The following is a 14,946-nucleotide window of genomic DNA, read 5'->3' as shown; positions in this document are numbered from 1 at the left end:
ATCTTTGATTTGAAGGATAATGTATATAGAATTTTAACAAGTTTGAACTTGTGATACTTAGGGTCTATTTTTTTTCATCTTTGTAAAATAATCTAGAATGTAGAATGCAACCTTTAAAAAAATCTATAAAATATCTTAATACCATTTTTTTAAAGTTCCTTGGTAAGAGCTTCGATTTTATATTGCTTTGCTACTTGGGGAGACTTTACCCCTAGTTTTACTGTGTGATATTTTCCTTAATTGTTTCTGATCTTTTGCATGAACTGGAAGAGAAATCTTTCTTAAAACATGGGGGGCGGGGGGTGTTATGGCATGCTTTTTGTTTAATACACTCTAAATTACTCTTATTTAGTTACAATGAACTATTTTTTACATTTTATACAATGTTTCAATTTATCCTTTAATTTCGGTCTATAATGGGTTGTTTTATGTAATTATGCTAAAGTTTAAAGTATCATTGACTTGGTATTAATCATGAAATAAGAATTATTTAAGATACTTAATATTAATTAATCTTTATTATTTCTTTGTTTAGGAAATACAGAATTAACAGGTCAAGAAGAACTCATGGAGATATCTGAAGTTGACGAGGGATTTTATTCCCGGGCTGCGTCTAGTACTAGCCAATCGGGTTTATCAAACAGTAGTAACAATTCTAGTAACAAGACAAGTGTAGGAAAGACTCAGAGACGGTCAGGAGGAAGCAAAACGGGAGGAAAAGAAAAAGAAACCACAGGGGAGTCTTGCAAAGACCACTTTGCCCGAAAACAAACTCAGAGAGCACAAAGTGAGAATCTTGAGCTTCTCTCTTTGAAGAGACTGACATTAACTACCAGCCAATCTCTGCCTAAACCTTGTAGCCATGGTTTGGCTAAGACAGCTGCAACTGTATTCAGTAAATCCTTTGAACAAGTCAGTGGTGTCACAGTCCCACATAACCCATCATCTGCTGTTGGCTGTGGGCCTGGGACAGATGCCAATAGGTTTTCTGCTTGTAGTCTCCAAGAAGAAAAGCTTATTTACGTTTCTGAAAGGACTGAACTTCCAGTGAAGCATCCATCAGGTCAGCAGAGACCTCCTAGTATTAGCATTACCTTGTCTACAGATTAATTTGTAATAGTTTTCCCACCTAACTAGTGAATCTAGAAATACGACTCTGCTTCTTTATGAAAGCACCCATCGTCTTTCATCCCTGTCCCAGACGGGAGCCCTTGTGTCTTAAATTCTAAAGGCTACCTTGACCTTATGAAGGGAATAACGTGTAGGTTGTAATAAGGTCAAACGTGGTTCTGTTATTTCTTGGGTGTATTTTCCCCCCTTGATTTGAGTCTTTTTTTTTTCTTTCTTATTTGTTTCTATGGTCTAAGATGGTCAGTGTCACAATACATTTTGGCAAGTTGTCTGATCAAATTGGGGACATCTCATGTGAGGTTGTGAGTTCTTATTTTTTAATAACTCCTATTTTGGTAGTTGTATGTTTGGCCCTCAGCGTAAAAGGGAATCTCATGCATGGGAGCTGTTTTTGAAAGGAGGCAGAGTGTGCAACTCCAGGAATTCTGTCGCTGACTGCACAACAGGGCAGTCTGAAAATCAGGCATGTTAAAAAAACAAGAATGATGTGTATGAAAAGTGCCTGATAAAAATGTTTGTAATCAGATTGTCCTTAAGATTAGTGGAATCATTTATATAAAGCACTGGAAAAAGCCTCGTAACTCAGTACCTAGACTATTATGTAATTCCAGGGGAAGGGTAGAGGGATTTCTGTTGTTATCTTTGGAACATTTTTATATAAAAATCAGATTGCCAGTAGATGTGTCGTTTTGAAGTATTTGATCTGGATTTAGCAGGTGAAAATCCCTTTCAATTCCTAAAACGTAATCAGCCATGAAGCTGACTTACCCTGCTGCTTGACTTTGGAAATCCTAGGTAGTTTGGTTTCCTAGAATTCAAAGTATACATCATTGAAGTCTTCCTGGAAATCATCGTAAATCGTGCAACACAGCTCTCAAGACACCGGTGTCAACCATATAATATTGAATTGTTTGTCAGCAAATGAAGGAAATTAGGTAAATTTTTCATCTCTAAAATGTCATGAAAGAAAGCATAATGAAATATGGACAAAGGACATTTATGTAATTAATTTAGGTTTATTTATGTTTGTGCTCTTAAATTTAGAATTGTAAAATATGAAAGAAGTTAAATAATTTGTTTGTGAACAGGCCTAGTTTAAATGTTCTTGTCATGGTAGAAAGAATAATCAATGTAGTTGGCCCCAACCAAAAAATAAAAATAAAAAAGGCAATATGGCAGAAGCTAAACAAACTTGTATGTAGCTGTAGAGAACTGTGTGACCTCTAGATAGATGTAAAATGTGGTATTTGCTAGTGCTCGTCCTTTTAGCTGTGGTCAAGGCTCCCTGTAAATCAAATGTACGTAACTAATAATTCAGGGGGAGAGAAAGAAAGCAGGGCTGAGGATAAGGGTAAGTTGACTGGGAGGGAAGGCCTGTCTGTCCCCTCTTTGTCTCCTTCACTATTAATGCACACTGGTTTCCTTATTCACAGTCCCTAGCTGTAGTTGCACAGAAAATGTTAGTTTTCCTTTTGTGCCTGCTTATGCAGAGCTCAAATGTGAAAAATTTGTATGTCCTAAAGAGTGCTAAAGCATACGCTATGAATGCAGTTTTGATCATAACTGCTTTGGCTACCATTTTAAATTTAAATCTTCAAAAAGCATGAACTAGTTTTCATTCATTAATCTTGAATAGAATATGGCTTTTATTAGAAGTGAATTTGAGTTTTTTAGTTCCACTAATAGAAATGGAATAAGATCTATTGCCATAAACTGTAGTTTAAAAAAGAAAAAGAAAAAAAAAAGGTAAGACTAGACCATGAAACTTGATATTGTATTAATTTAACAGGAATCCTGTGTACAATTTAAAATATTTGTAAAATGTCACTGTGAATTTCCTTTTGTCTTTTTCTAATTCTTTAACAAAAAAATTCCCTCAGGCATATAGCTACTAACAATATTAATAGTCTTAAGAATTAATTTTAGAAGATTGGCCTTTTAAGCAAGTCAAGTGCTTAGGAAACATTGTAGAATAAATCTGAGGAAACAGCTGGCAGAAATGAGAGATCAGATTTTAATGATCAACTGCTGTAATGGAACCTCATTTTGGTATTATTCTAGATCATTGCTACTCCTACAGTCTGAGGACCAGTAAGTAGCATTGGCATCACTAGGCATCTTGTTAAAGATGTAGAATTTCAGAGCCACTTTTAATCTACCGAATCATAATCTGCCTTTTAACAAGATCCTTAAGTGATTTTTATGTGCATTAAAGTTTAAAAAGAGAGTATCAAAAGTACAAATTACCTACCTAATATTTGGAATTTTCAGTGGTCTCACAACACTAGATCAAATATGTTAGATACTAAATATTATAATCTTCATTGTTTTTAATAGCTTATAAATTTTTAATAGTGTCTATGACACTTATTAGATCCTTACTTCTAAATTTTTAATGATTTTCATTTATTTTTACAATAAAATTATAACATTTTATATTTTTCATATTAACTATAAATGGAATCAGAGCTGTAGATGCCTACCATTTTAAGTATGAAAGAGGTACCACCGTTTTTTACAATGCACAACAAATCTTCATGTGTATATTCTTTAAAGAACTCTGAAGGCTTACTTAGTGGAGTGGTTCTGAATTTTTGTTTCAAGTAATTTGCACGAGTTGATTTCCTGGAAGTTATGTTGACAGTAAAATTATTTAATAGCACCTTTGATACTATTTCAAATAAGGGTTATACATTTGAAAATTTTTATAGCAATTATAAATATTGGATAAATGCTAACTATGGTAACAACTAAAATTATCCCTCTTACTCAGCTTTCCAGATTTTAAAGTTGGGGTGACTTTTTTAGGTCATTTTTTCACAAAGATGCTAATGTAACCATTTGGTCACAGATCTCCTCTATATCTTTATCACAAAAAGGATTCTGCCCCAAATGGGAAATTGCACCCCATAGTTCAAAGGATCTGAACAAAAATGATAGTTCCATTCCACATTTTAAGCCATTAGGGAGTCTTAAAATTACCCAACCTCTCACTCTTCAACTACTCAACTACCTGGGGTATTCTAGTGAAGGTAGGTCCCAGCATTTGCCTTTGGAATTGAGTAGGGACTTGCCTTTGGAATCAAGTTCAAGGGAGTGTCCCCAGAGGACCTAGGACAGGTGAGCACCCTGGAACCCCTTGTACTCCACCATGGAACTTTTTGAGGCAGCTCTGTAGATTTGAAGGGTAGAAATTCTCAGTCCTTAAATGATGACAAAGTTTGTTTTGAAAAAGCAGTATTTTGTTGCCCTTTTCAATTATGAAGCAACTGCTTAATAAACAAAACAAAAAGTTAAAGGGAAATAGGTTTTTTGAACCAAAATAGATAAAAATGATACCAGTTTTAAGGGATTTTGCCTATTTTGGAAGACTCAAATTACAATGTTAAAACCTTTACATTTAAATTATAGAGAAAAAAATTGTACTCTGAGACATAATTTTAAATAGATATTTAAAATAAGACTTTAACATTTGACTCTATAGGCACAATAAATTTACACTTTGTTAAAGGGAAGCACATCAAGGAAATCTATATCATAAATAATATAACAAAAAATGTTTCTTAAAAAGCCATTAAAGAGAAGAATAATTTGATGGACACTTAAGTTAAGCATTGTAGATAGAAATAAATGTATAATAGTGTCTTCCCAGTCTTTGGATAAAAAATATAAACTCTCTAGTCCTTTACTTAGCATGAAATTTATATTTTTAGATTAGTTGCTTAGTAAAATTATACTCAGTACTTGAGTTATTCACATTTATGTTCAATATTGTTAAATTCTTTATCAGAGAACATAAATATGTTATCCTATGTATTTTGTAACTTGTGCATATCTAAAAAGACTAGCAGTGAACATTTTGGAAGATGTTTTTGTGTTTTTTTATAGCAGAGATCTAGAGTACCTGTGTCTTAATATGAAGTTTCTTTTAGTAAACTCAAGATCTTATTTTGCATACCTTTGCTTTCTCTTATGTAGGGTTTTTTGTGTACTGCTTATCTTTATTTCTAATCCTGTAGTGATACTAATCTTTTCATAGTAAATGTACTTGTTTCTAATTGTATTCCAGGAGTTTACATTCCTAAAGAATAAACTATGACTTTGCATATTTTTATGTGCTCTCTACATTTTTAAGGCTATGGAAATAAACTGGAGTTTAGTTTTTTGAAGTTTTGTATATTTGTGTAAATGTCCTTATGCAGTACTTTATACAGCAGTGTTGCCTCTTGTTTTATTGAAATAAAAACTGAAAAAATATGTTTTCCAGATCATTTTACTCATTAAAAATCATCATAAATTTTTGCAAAAGTCATGATGTGGAGGAAGAAAGTTAAAGGAGGAAGACTTAGGTGAGTTGAGCCATTGAGAACTTTTGGGAGTAAGCCATAGGACAATGACATCTCATTTCCAGCTGTATGTTTTACACAGCCCAAGGATAGGAAGTAAGTTCATTGGTGTCCATCCAAGAGAAAATGAGCTCCGTAGGTCATGTGCCATTGACTCATTATTTATCAAACCAGAAGCACAGGCAAATATAGATAATAAAACTTTGCCCTTTTATCTTTAATATGAGTCTTTATCTCTTGAGTACAGAGGTTTTATGCCCCTAGTTCTGAACATAGGACTTTTTGCATAGTGGGTATTGAGCCATTTAAGGAATGTGTGAGTTAGGTTGGGATTAGTTTTGGGAAAGAATGAAGGATGGAGTCTCTAATATATTATACTACTATAAAATTTTCGAATTTCATTTATTGGCTCTAGGAAATCTCTATGGCATTACTTGAATTGCTTTATTGTGTGTGCTTAGAAACAAGACTGTCTTAGAAACTTGAAAAGAAGTTCCTGGTGTGTAGTTGATTTGATTGTATATTTGGCTAATTCCATTTTAGCTAAAGAACTATGTAATTTGGGAAATGTTTCCTGAACTATTAGGAAAGTATTTGGAGAGAAGCACAACAGTGATGTTGTAAGCAGTATATTAGCCCTATGAAATATATATTCTCCTAGTGACTTTAGTAATCCCAATAAATCGTTGACTGATCTCAAAGAATCTGACTTTGGTAATACTGATATAATTATTTTGTAATTGTTAAGAAAGGCCTTTACAAACAATTCTAGTCATTTGCTAATTTCCCGTGCATTGTTATTGTGGCAGTGGTAATAGCTAATATATATAATTAAAATTATAATCTCATTTCATCTTCAAACCAATTCTACAAAATGAGTAGAATCCCCATTTTACAAAAGAGGAAACTGAAGCTCTCTAAAGGGCAGGTGACTTGCCCAAGGTCACATAGCTGCTGGGTGGGAAAGCTAGGGCTTGAACACAGCTCTATGACTCTCACTTTCCTTTTGTATTACTTGGTAAAAGGAGGTACTAAGTAAATACTACATAGTGGACATATATTTGAAATTCATTCATCCCATCTGTCTTACAGGTGAGAGAGTTAATTTTTAACATAAAAACAAAAGTTTTCCAAAAATAAATTGTGATATGTTTTGTAGAACTTTAGATAATTGTGTTTCGGTGGTAAACCAAGTGCTGATTATTCTGATGTTAAAAACATGGTAAAATGCAAATTAAGATTTTGTCATTTTTTTTTATGTGTCAGATAGATAAAAATGAGATTGACACTGGTATTGGTATAGGTGTGGGGAAAACAATCTTCGGCTAACTTACCACAGGAGTGTAAATTGATACAACTAAGTCATTGAGCAATTCAGCAGGATCTATCCAACTTTAAAATACATACACCCTCCCACCTAGCAATTCTACTCTTCTGTGTCTATTCCAGTCCTTATATTCTACAGAAATTTTAGCACAAATGTGTAAAGGTATTCATTGCAGCATTGCTTATAATAGCAAAAACAAAACAAAACAAAACAAAGCAACTAAATGACCAATAATAAAGAACTCGATAAATTATGGTACTTGCATATAGTGGAATATAATGTAGCTGTTAAAAACAAGGCAGATCTGTATGTGGTGATTCAGAAAGATTGTATTATATAATGTTCCCTGAAAAAAATCATGTCATACACACACACATATCATACGTGTGTGTGTGTGTGTGTGTGTGTGTGTGTGTGATCCCATTTTCATAAGAAGTGTGTGGAACATTTAATATGGGTGTTTTGTATGTATGGTAAGTTTCTATATACATATATAGCAAGTGTATAACGTGTATATATTATATATGTGTGTATATATACAATAATACATATACACATATGTTTGCTGGTATGCAGGGAGGAAAGCATTATTTTTCTAAGCATGATCTAAATATAGCATGCATTAGAAAAAACTTGTGGTTTTTAAAATACAGATTCTGGGGCCTTGTATTAATCCCCCTGAATCAAAACAACTGAAGTGTGAAGCATGGCAACCTATATTTCTTACAAGTTCCTCAGTTAATTCTTATACAAACTTAACATTTGGCCTAGTAGCTGAGAGAAATGAATTGATTATCTTTGTGTCTCTGGTAGTTGTTTGTAGAAAGATGAACTTCTTTTGGGGGAATCTGAATGGCTCAGTAAGTTAAGCGTCCAACTCTTGATCTTGGCTCAGGTCATGATCTCATGGTTTGTGAGTTCGAACCCTGCATCGGGCTCCCTGCTGACAATGCAGAGCCTGCTTGGGATTCTCTCTTTCCCTGTCCCTCTCCAACTTGTGCTTTCTCTCTTTCAAAATAAGTAAACTTAAGAAAAAAAAAAGACAAACTTTTTTTTTACATTTATTTATTTTTGAGAGACAGAGAGAGAGCGCCCGCGTGCATGAGCACAAGTGGGGGAGGGGCAGAGAGAGAAGGAGACAGAATCCAAAGCAGGATCCAGGCTCTGAGCTGTCAGCACAGAGTCCGACACGGGGCTCAAACTCAAACTGTGAGATCATGACCTGAGCCGAAGTTGGACGCCAAACTGACTGAGCCACCCAGGAGCCCTTAGACAAACTTCTTTATTTTTTTTTTTTATTTTTTTTAATTTTTTTTTTTTCAACATTTTTTAATTTTTTTTATTTTTGGGACAGAGAGAGACAGAGCATGAACGGGGGAGGGGCAGAGAGAGAGGGAGACACAGAATCGGAAACAGGCTCCAGGCTCCGAGCCATCAGCCCAGAGCCTGACGCGGGGCTCGAACTCACGGACCGCGAGATCGTGACCTGGCTGAAGTCGGACGCTTAACCGACTGCGCCACCCAGGCGCCCCACAAACTTCTTTTTAAAAAATAATTAATTGATAGATTAATTTTTAAGTTGAGGTATAATTGACATATAACATTATACTAGTTTCACGTGTACCATAATGATTAAATATTTGTATATATTGCAAAATAATCATCACAAATCTAGTTAATATCTGCCACCATACATAGTTACAGGATTTTTTTTTCTCTTGTGATGAGAACTTTTAAGATTACTCTGTTCACAACTTTCAAACATATAGTAGAATATTAATAACTTTTGGCATCATGCTGAACATTACATCCCCAGGGCTTATTTATTTTATAACTGGAAGTTTGTACCTTTTGATTCCCTTTACCCATTTTGCCTACCCTCTCTTATCCCCACCTTCTGACTTTATTTCACTTAGCATAATGTCCTCAGGGCCCATCCATGTTGTTGCAAATAGCAAGGTGTCCTTTTTTTTATGGCTGAATAATATTCTATTGTGTGTGTGTGTGTGTGTGTGTGTGTGTGTGTGTGTGTGTGTGTTATTCAGTTGACCCTTGAATAACACAGATTTGAACTGCATGGATCTACTATATGCAAATTTTTTCAATAAACATATTCTTTCTTTCCTATGATTTCTTTAATAACATTTTCTTTTTTCTAGCTTGCTTTATCTTAAGAATACAGTACATAATACATATACAAAATATGTGTTAATTGCCTGTTTATGTTATTGGTAAGATTTGTGGTCAACAGTAGTCTATTAGTAAATTTGGGGGAATTCAAAAGTGATATGTGGATTTTCGACTGCATGGGGAAGGTCAGCACTCCTAACCCCTTCATTGTTCAAGAGTTAGCTGTATACATTTTCTTCATCCATTCATCCATCAATGGACACTTAGGTTGTTGAGAAAGGACAAACTTCTTGAAGAGATCTTGTTAATTAAGTAAAACTAAGTATGAAAACTGACTGCAGTAAGAGAGTGCACTGCCTTGATGTGCATAGCTGTGCTTCAGAGCCAGAAAATTAGGTAATAGATAGAACTTGGGGATCTGTGCTCAAATGGTTTGAGGCATGTCTGTCAAGAGAGAAAACTGATTGGATTTGGCAAAGTTAATGAAATGGTTTAGGATTGGTGGACACAGCAAGCAAGAGCCTTGAAAAGTCTTGGTAAACTGTTGTTTGATAAGCCAGCTGTTTGTCCAGATAAGCAAATTATTGTCTCCATCCTATAGGAATTTCCTTATACAAACAAAAAATTAGGGACTGCTTCTCTTTGTTTTTTGTTTGCCTAGTTTACAATCCTGTCTTTCCTAGGCAAAGATTTCCTGGAATAAACAACTAAGTCCTGTTGACATAGGTGGGCTAAAGTCTTATCTGGGTCACATTGACACTGATGGTTTCAGATCTGTTTATCTCTCCCTATTCAAATTGTAAGTCAATATTATAAACACAGCATATTCATAATGTCCCTTAGTGACTTCTTATGGCTCTACTGAAGATATCAAAGATTTCTTTTGAAGCTTCTTGACTCCTATATCACACTTGGCTCATAGTTGGTGTGTGCTCCAACATAATCATCATCACAAGAATTATCTCTTCACACTCTTCCACACTAGGCCATTGCCCTGTGTGTTAGTTTAGTATAAACCTATTATATGATAGTAAATGAAGATTTGTTTTACTATATACTATGTGAATCCAATCCAGTAAATGGGTGGCAAATAGGAGATCTGTGTTACTTTTCTTCGATTCAAGAGAAGTATGTGAAACTCCTTTGTTTCATACATCCACACAGAGATAAAGGTGAAAGTTATAAAACTTGACTGCTTTGGTTTTTTAAAGTGTATCTGCATAAAAGTTCTTTGGGAAGCAAATTATGATACATTACACCATGGGTTTTTTACTTAAAGTAATGAATAGCATGAAGATATTTCTGGTCTAGCATTTGAAATTTATTTTTTTCTTCTATCAGATTCTTTTCTTTTCATCATGAAGGTGAATAGGGTGCACACAGATATACAACATAAAGACAGGTAAGGCAAATCTAAATCCAGATTCACATTGCCCATTTTATGAGGAATCTCATGTATATATGGTATCTGTGTATCTATGGTATCCATGAGTGATGTCTATACTTTTCAGAAAATTAAGTAGGGAAGACCTAACTTCAACACTATAAATCCTCACTTCTTATTTCACTTGCTTCCTTTTATAGAAGCTACAAGTATATTTAACTTTGTATCCCAGGTCCACTACTGCCTCATGAAGGCTCGTAGTTCATTTATCTTAAAACTTTTACTCTTCTCATTTAGCTGAGATGCTTCTACTTCTATCTTGCCCCCACACTATAATTTTTACTAACATTTTCTTCTCCAAATCTTGTAAAATATAACCCTAAGGAACAACATGTCACCACTTCCTCTTCTGTTCCAATTCTACTCTAGTGTAGAATCTTGTTTCAATATCCATATACAATCCATCAAGTTGAATTTAATGAGGCAGGATGCTTGAAAGGAGAAAAAAAAAAAAAAGAGCAAGCAAGCAAATCCATGAACTATACACTTATAATGCAAGAGAACACTATATTTCCCAGTTCACCAAGGAGGAAAAAATTGAGTCTGGTTATACAAGTGGTACTGCGCAGTATGCTAGTACTAGGTAGAAATAGACTGTGGTACTTCAACGTCAGTCAATGATGGTGTGGAGGACAGTAAGAAAAGGAACTCCTTACAGTGAGAATAAATGTGGGCAGTATTTTTTGTTGTCTGCTTTGCACAGAAGGTGAGATTTCTAGGTCTACACCATTTTATGACTCATGTTGACCAGGTGGTAAATTCCATGGTAGTAACCTTGGAAGATGAGTGATAAAATTTGGGCATGGTTGGACTAATTGTAAATGTAAACGTATGGTTGGACTTCTCAAAATGGGCTCATATGGTAAGAATAATCATTTCCCACATAAATACTAAGCAAAGGCCCTATTGTGAAGGAGATGCTTCATAAGCAGATGGTCAAGTTGATTCTGAAGATGTTGACAGTTTTTTGTTTTTTTTTAAATACCTCAATCCATGTTCAATCAGCTTATGAACAACGTGGCTATCCTGGAAAGATTGGGGCTATACATGGACTTCAACAATATGGCTCTTCTTTCATCAAGGCTACTCTGACGGCTGCTACTGCTAAAAGCCTAGTCTGAAAGCAGGAGGGACCAACCCTTAGATATCATGCCCTAGGGTGACCAAATAGTTGGTTAGTACCAGATTGATTTTAATTAAATCTCTTTTCTCATGGAGAGGTCGCTATTTTTCCTCATAAAATGGGCAGTGTGAATCTGGATTTGGATTTGCCTTACCTGTATGTTGTATATCTGTGTGCAGTGCTAAGCACCCTATTCACCTTCATGATTTTCCTCAAAATGTTGCATCTAAGGAGCTTATTACATAAGAAATAAGGTAGAGGGGGAATTCCACTTCCAGGAATGGCAAACCATGTAGTTAACATCAAAATTTCTATGGACAACCAGATAATCTGGAAAAAATCTTTTTAAAATATAAAAATCTAGAAAGGCAAGCCCATCATTAGGGCCATTTCTTACGTGGAAATATTCGCTGATTCTAGAGGGGGATAAACAGTGGTTTTACTACCTTTGGGAGGCTAGGAAGACAAATTTTGGATAGTGCCTACCAAGTTATGAGAGAGAACTTAGAAAACTCCCATGCTTGGGTTCTAGACCCCATAAAGCTCCATCAGAGAAGTAAAAGTGACTTGAAGTTACACTAACCCCCCCTACACACATACAAAGGGAATTCAGTGAAACCTCAAATCATAACAGCTCCCAAAATTGAATTAAAGTAATCCCCTAGGTGCCCAGTAATAAACAAATAAATACTCCCTGGTGGGAGGAAAAAACAAACAAACAAAGAAACCATCATCTTAAGCCTCAAGTTCTGTAAGTTTTCAAATTAAATGTCCAACAGAGAAGAAAAAATAACCAGACACTTGTACAGCACAGCAACATTCAATGATAACAAGTGACATGGGATAAAATTATTTTAAACCAGTGTTTGAAGCCATCTAAGAACTTTTAGGCAAACAAGACTCTAAGAACAAAAAGCTCAGAGAGAAGGTATGCAGAAAAGAATTAACACAGCAGGCCCAAGACACTATCCTTAGAAAGCCCTGCTTGCGAGGTTGGTCTTCGGCTAGCATCTGCGAATTTGGAATATGGGAATGTTCCTACCATTCTTTAACTGAGAAGGTAGCTTACTAAGTGTAAGCTATTTACACAAACAACATGGCTTATGCTGAACACCTACTTTCCTTCTGGGGGTCTGTAATTATGATACGTGCTAGGCAGAAGGTACCTATGACCAACTTCCAATACAAACCCTGGGCAACAAGTCTAACGAGTGTTCACGGCAGACAACAATTCACATATGTTATCACAATTCCACATCCTGTGTGATTCCACAGGGAAAGGATTCTTAGAAGCTTATGCCTGGTTTTCTCTGGACTTTACCCCATGCACTTTTCCCCTTTGCTGATTTTGCTTTGTATGTTTCTGCTATAATAAAGCATAGCCATGAGTAAGACCATATGCTGAGTCCTGTGAGTCCCTCTGAATCACTGAACCTGTGGGTTGTCCTGGAGATTTACAACACAGCAGAGAAGTGAGTAAACATTCTTCAGCTATGTCTTCCTTTATAGGATTGCCAGTTTTTTATTTTTTTATTTTTTTATTTTTTAATATATGAAATTTACTGTCAAATTGGTTTCCATACAACACCCAGTGCTCATCCCAAAAGGTGCCCTCCTCACTACCCATCACCCACCCTGCCCTCCCTCCCACCCCCCATCAACCCTCAGTTTGTTCTCAGTTTTTAACAGTCTCTTATGCTTTGGCTCTCTCCCACTCTAACCTCTTTTTTTTTTTTTTTTTTTCTTTCCTTCCCCTCCCCCATGGGTTTCTGTTATGTTTCTCAGGATCCACATAAGAGTGAAACCATATGGTATCTGTCTTTCTCTGTATGGCTTATTTCACTTAGCATCACACTCTCCAGTTCCATCCATGTTGCTACAAAAGGCCATATTTCATTTTTTCTCATTGCCACGTAGTATTCCATTGTGTATATAAACCACAATTTCTTTATCCATTCATCAGTTGATGGACATTTAGGCTCTTTCCATAATTTGGCTATTGTTGAGAGTGCCGCTATAAACATTGGGGTACAGGTGCCCCTATGCATCAGTACTCCTGTATCCCTTGGATAAATTCCTAGCAGTGCTATTGCTGGGTCATAGGGTAGGTCTATTTTTAATTTTCTGAGGAACCTCCACACTGCTTTCCAGAGCGGCTGCACCAATTTGCATTCCCACCAACAGTGCAAGAGGGTTCCTGTTTCTCCACATCCTCTCCAGCATCTATAGTCTCCTGATTTCTTCATTTTGGCCACTCTGACTGGCGTGAGGTGGTATCTGAGTGTGGTTTTGATTTGTATTTCCCTGACAAGGAGCGACGTTGAGCATCTTTTCATGTGCCTGTTGGCCATCCGGATGTCTTCTTTAGAGAAGTGTCTATTCATGTTTTCTGCCCATTTCTTCACTGGGTTATTTGTTTTTCGGGTGTGGAGTTTGATGAGCTCTTTATAGATTTTGGATACTAGCCCTTTGTCCGATATGTCATTTGCAAATATCTTTTCCCATTCCGTTGGCTGCCTTTTAGTTTTGTTGGTTGTTTCCTTTGCTGTGCAGAAGCTTTTTATCTTCATAAGGTCCCAGTAATTCACTTTTGCTTTTAATTCCCTTGCCTTTGGGGATGTGCCGAGTAAGAGATTGCTACGGCTGAGGTCAGAGAGGTCTTTTCCTGCTTTCTCCTCTAAGGTTTTGATGGTTTCCTGTCTCACATTCAGGTCCTTTATCCATTTTGAGTTTATTTTTGTGAATGGTGTGAGAAAGTGGTCTAGTTTCAGCCTTCTGCATGTTGCTGTCCAGTTCTCCCAGCACCATTTGTTAAAGAGACTGTCTTTTTTCCATTGGATGTTCTTTCCTGCTTTGTCAAAGATGAGTTGGCCATACATTTGTGGGTCTAGTTCTGGGGTTTCTATTCTATTCCATTGGTCTATGTGTCTGTTTTTATGCCAATACCATGCTGTCTTGATGATGACAGCTTTGTAGTAGAGGCTAAAGTCTGGGATTGTGATGCCTCCTGCTTTGGTCTTCTTCTTCAAAATTACTTTGGCTATTCGGGGCCTTTTGTGGTTCCATATGAATTTTAGGATTGCTTGTTCTAGTTTCGAGAAGAATGCTGGTGCAATTTTGATTGGGATTGCATTGAATGTGTAGATAGCTTTGGGTAGTATTGACATTTTGACAATATTTATTCTTCCAATCCATGAGCATGGAATGTCTCTCCATTTCTTTATATCTTCTTCAATTACCTGCATAAGCTTTCTATAGTTTTCAGCATACAGATCTTTTACATCTTTGGTTAGATTTATTCCTAGGTATTTTATGCTTCTTGGTGCAATTGTGAATGGGATCAGTTTCTTCATTTGTCTTTCTGTTGCTTCATTGTTAGTGTATAAGAATGCAACTGGTTTCTGCACATTGATTTTGTATCCTGCAACTTTGCTGAATTCATGTA

At 35.8% G+C, this 14,946-nt stretch overlaps 1 protein-coding gene across 3 annotated transcripts in view; it reads left to right on the top strand.

The window, feature by feature from the left end:
- HYCC1 (hyccin PI4KA lipid kinase complex subunit 1) overlaps window positions 1-14,946 on the top strand; it is a 139,467-nt gene that overhangs the window by 98,819 nt on the left and 25,702 nt on the right. Inside the window, exon 11 of one of the 3 annotated variants that reach the window (XR_007460263.1) lies at window positions 536-5,480. The exons of 1 other annotated variant lie outside the window; for it this stretch is intronic. The gene's annotated coding sequence lies outside the window, so the exon portion shown is untranslated. Of the gene's footprint in view, window positions 1-535; window positions 5,481-14,946 lie in introns of those variants that run through there. One more of the 3 variants, XM_049642903.1, reaches the window with a different exon arrangement.

This window comes from Panthera uncia, chromosome A2 (genome assembly GCF_023721935.1).
Source record: "Panthera uncia isolate 11264 chromosome A2, Puncia_PCG_1.0, whole genome shotgun sequence".
Classification (NCBI taxonomy): Eukaryota; Metazoa; Chordata; class Mammalia; order Carnivora; family Felidae; genus Panthera; species Panthera uncia.
The sequence above is the reverse complement of the archived record's forward strand: the minus strand, read 5'-3'. Positions and strand labels throughout refer to the sequence as shown.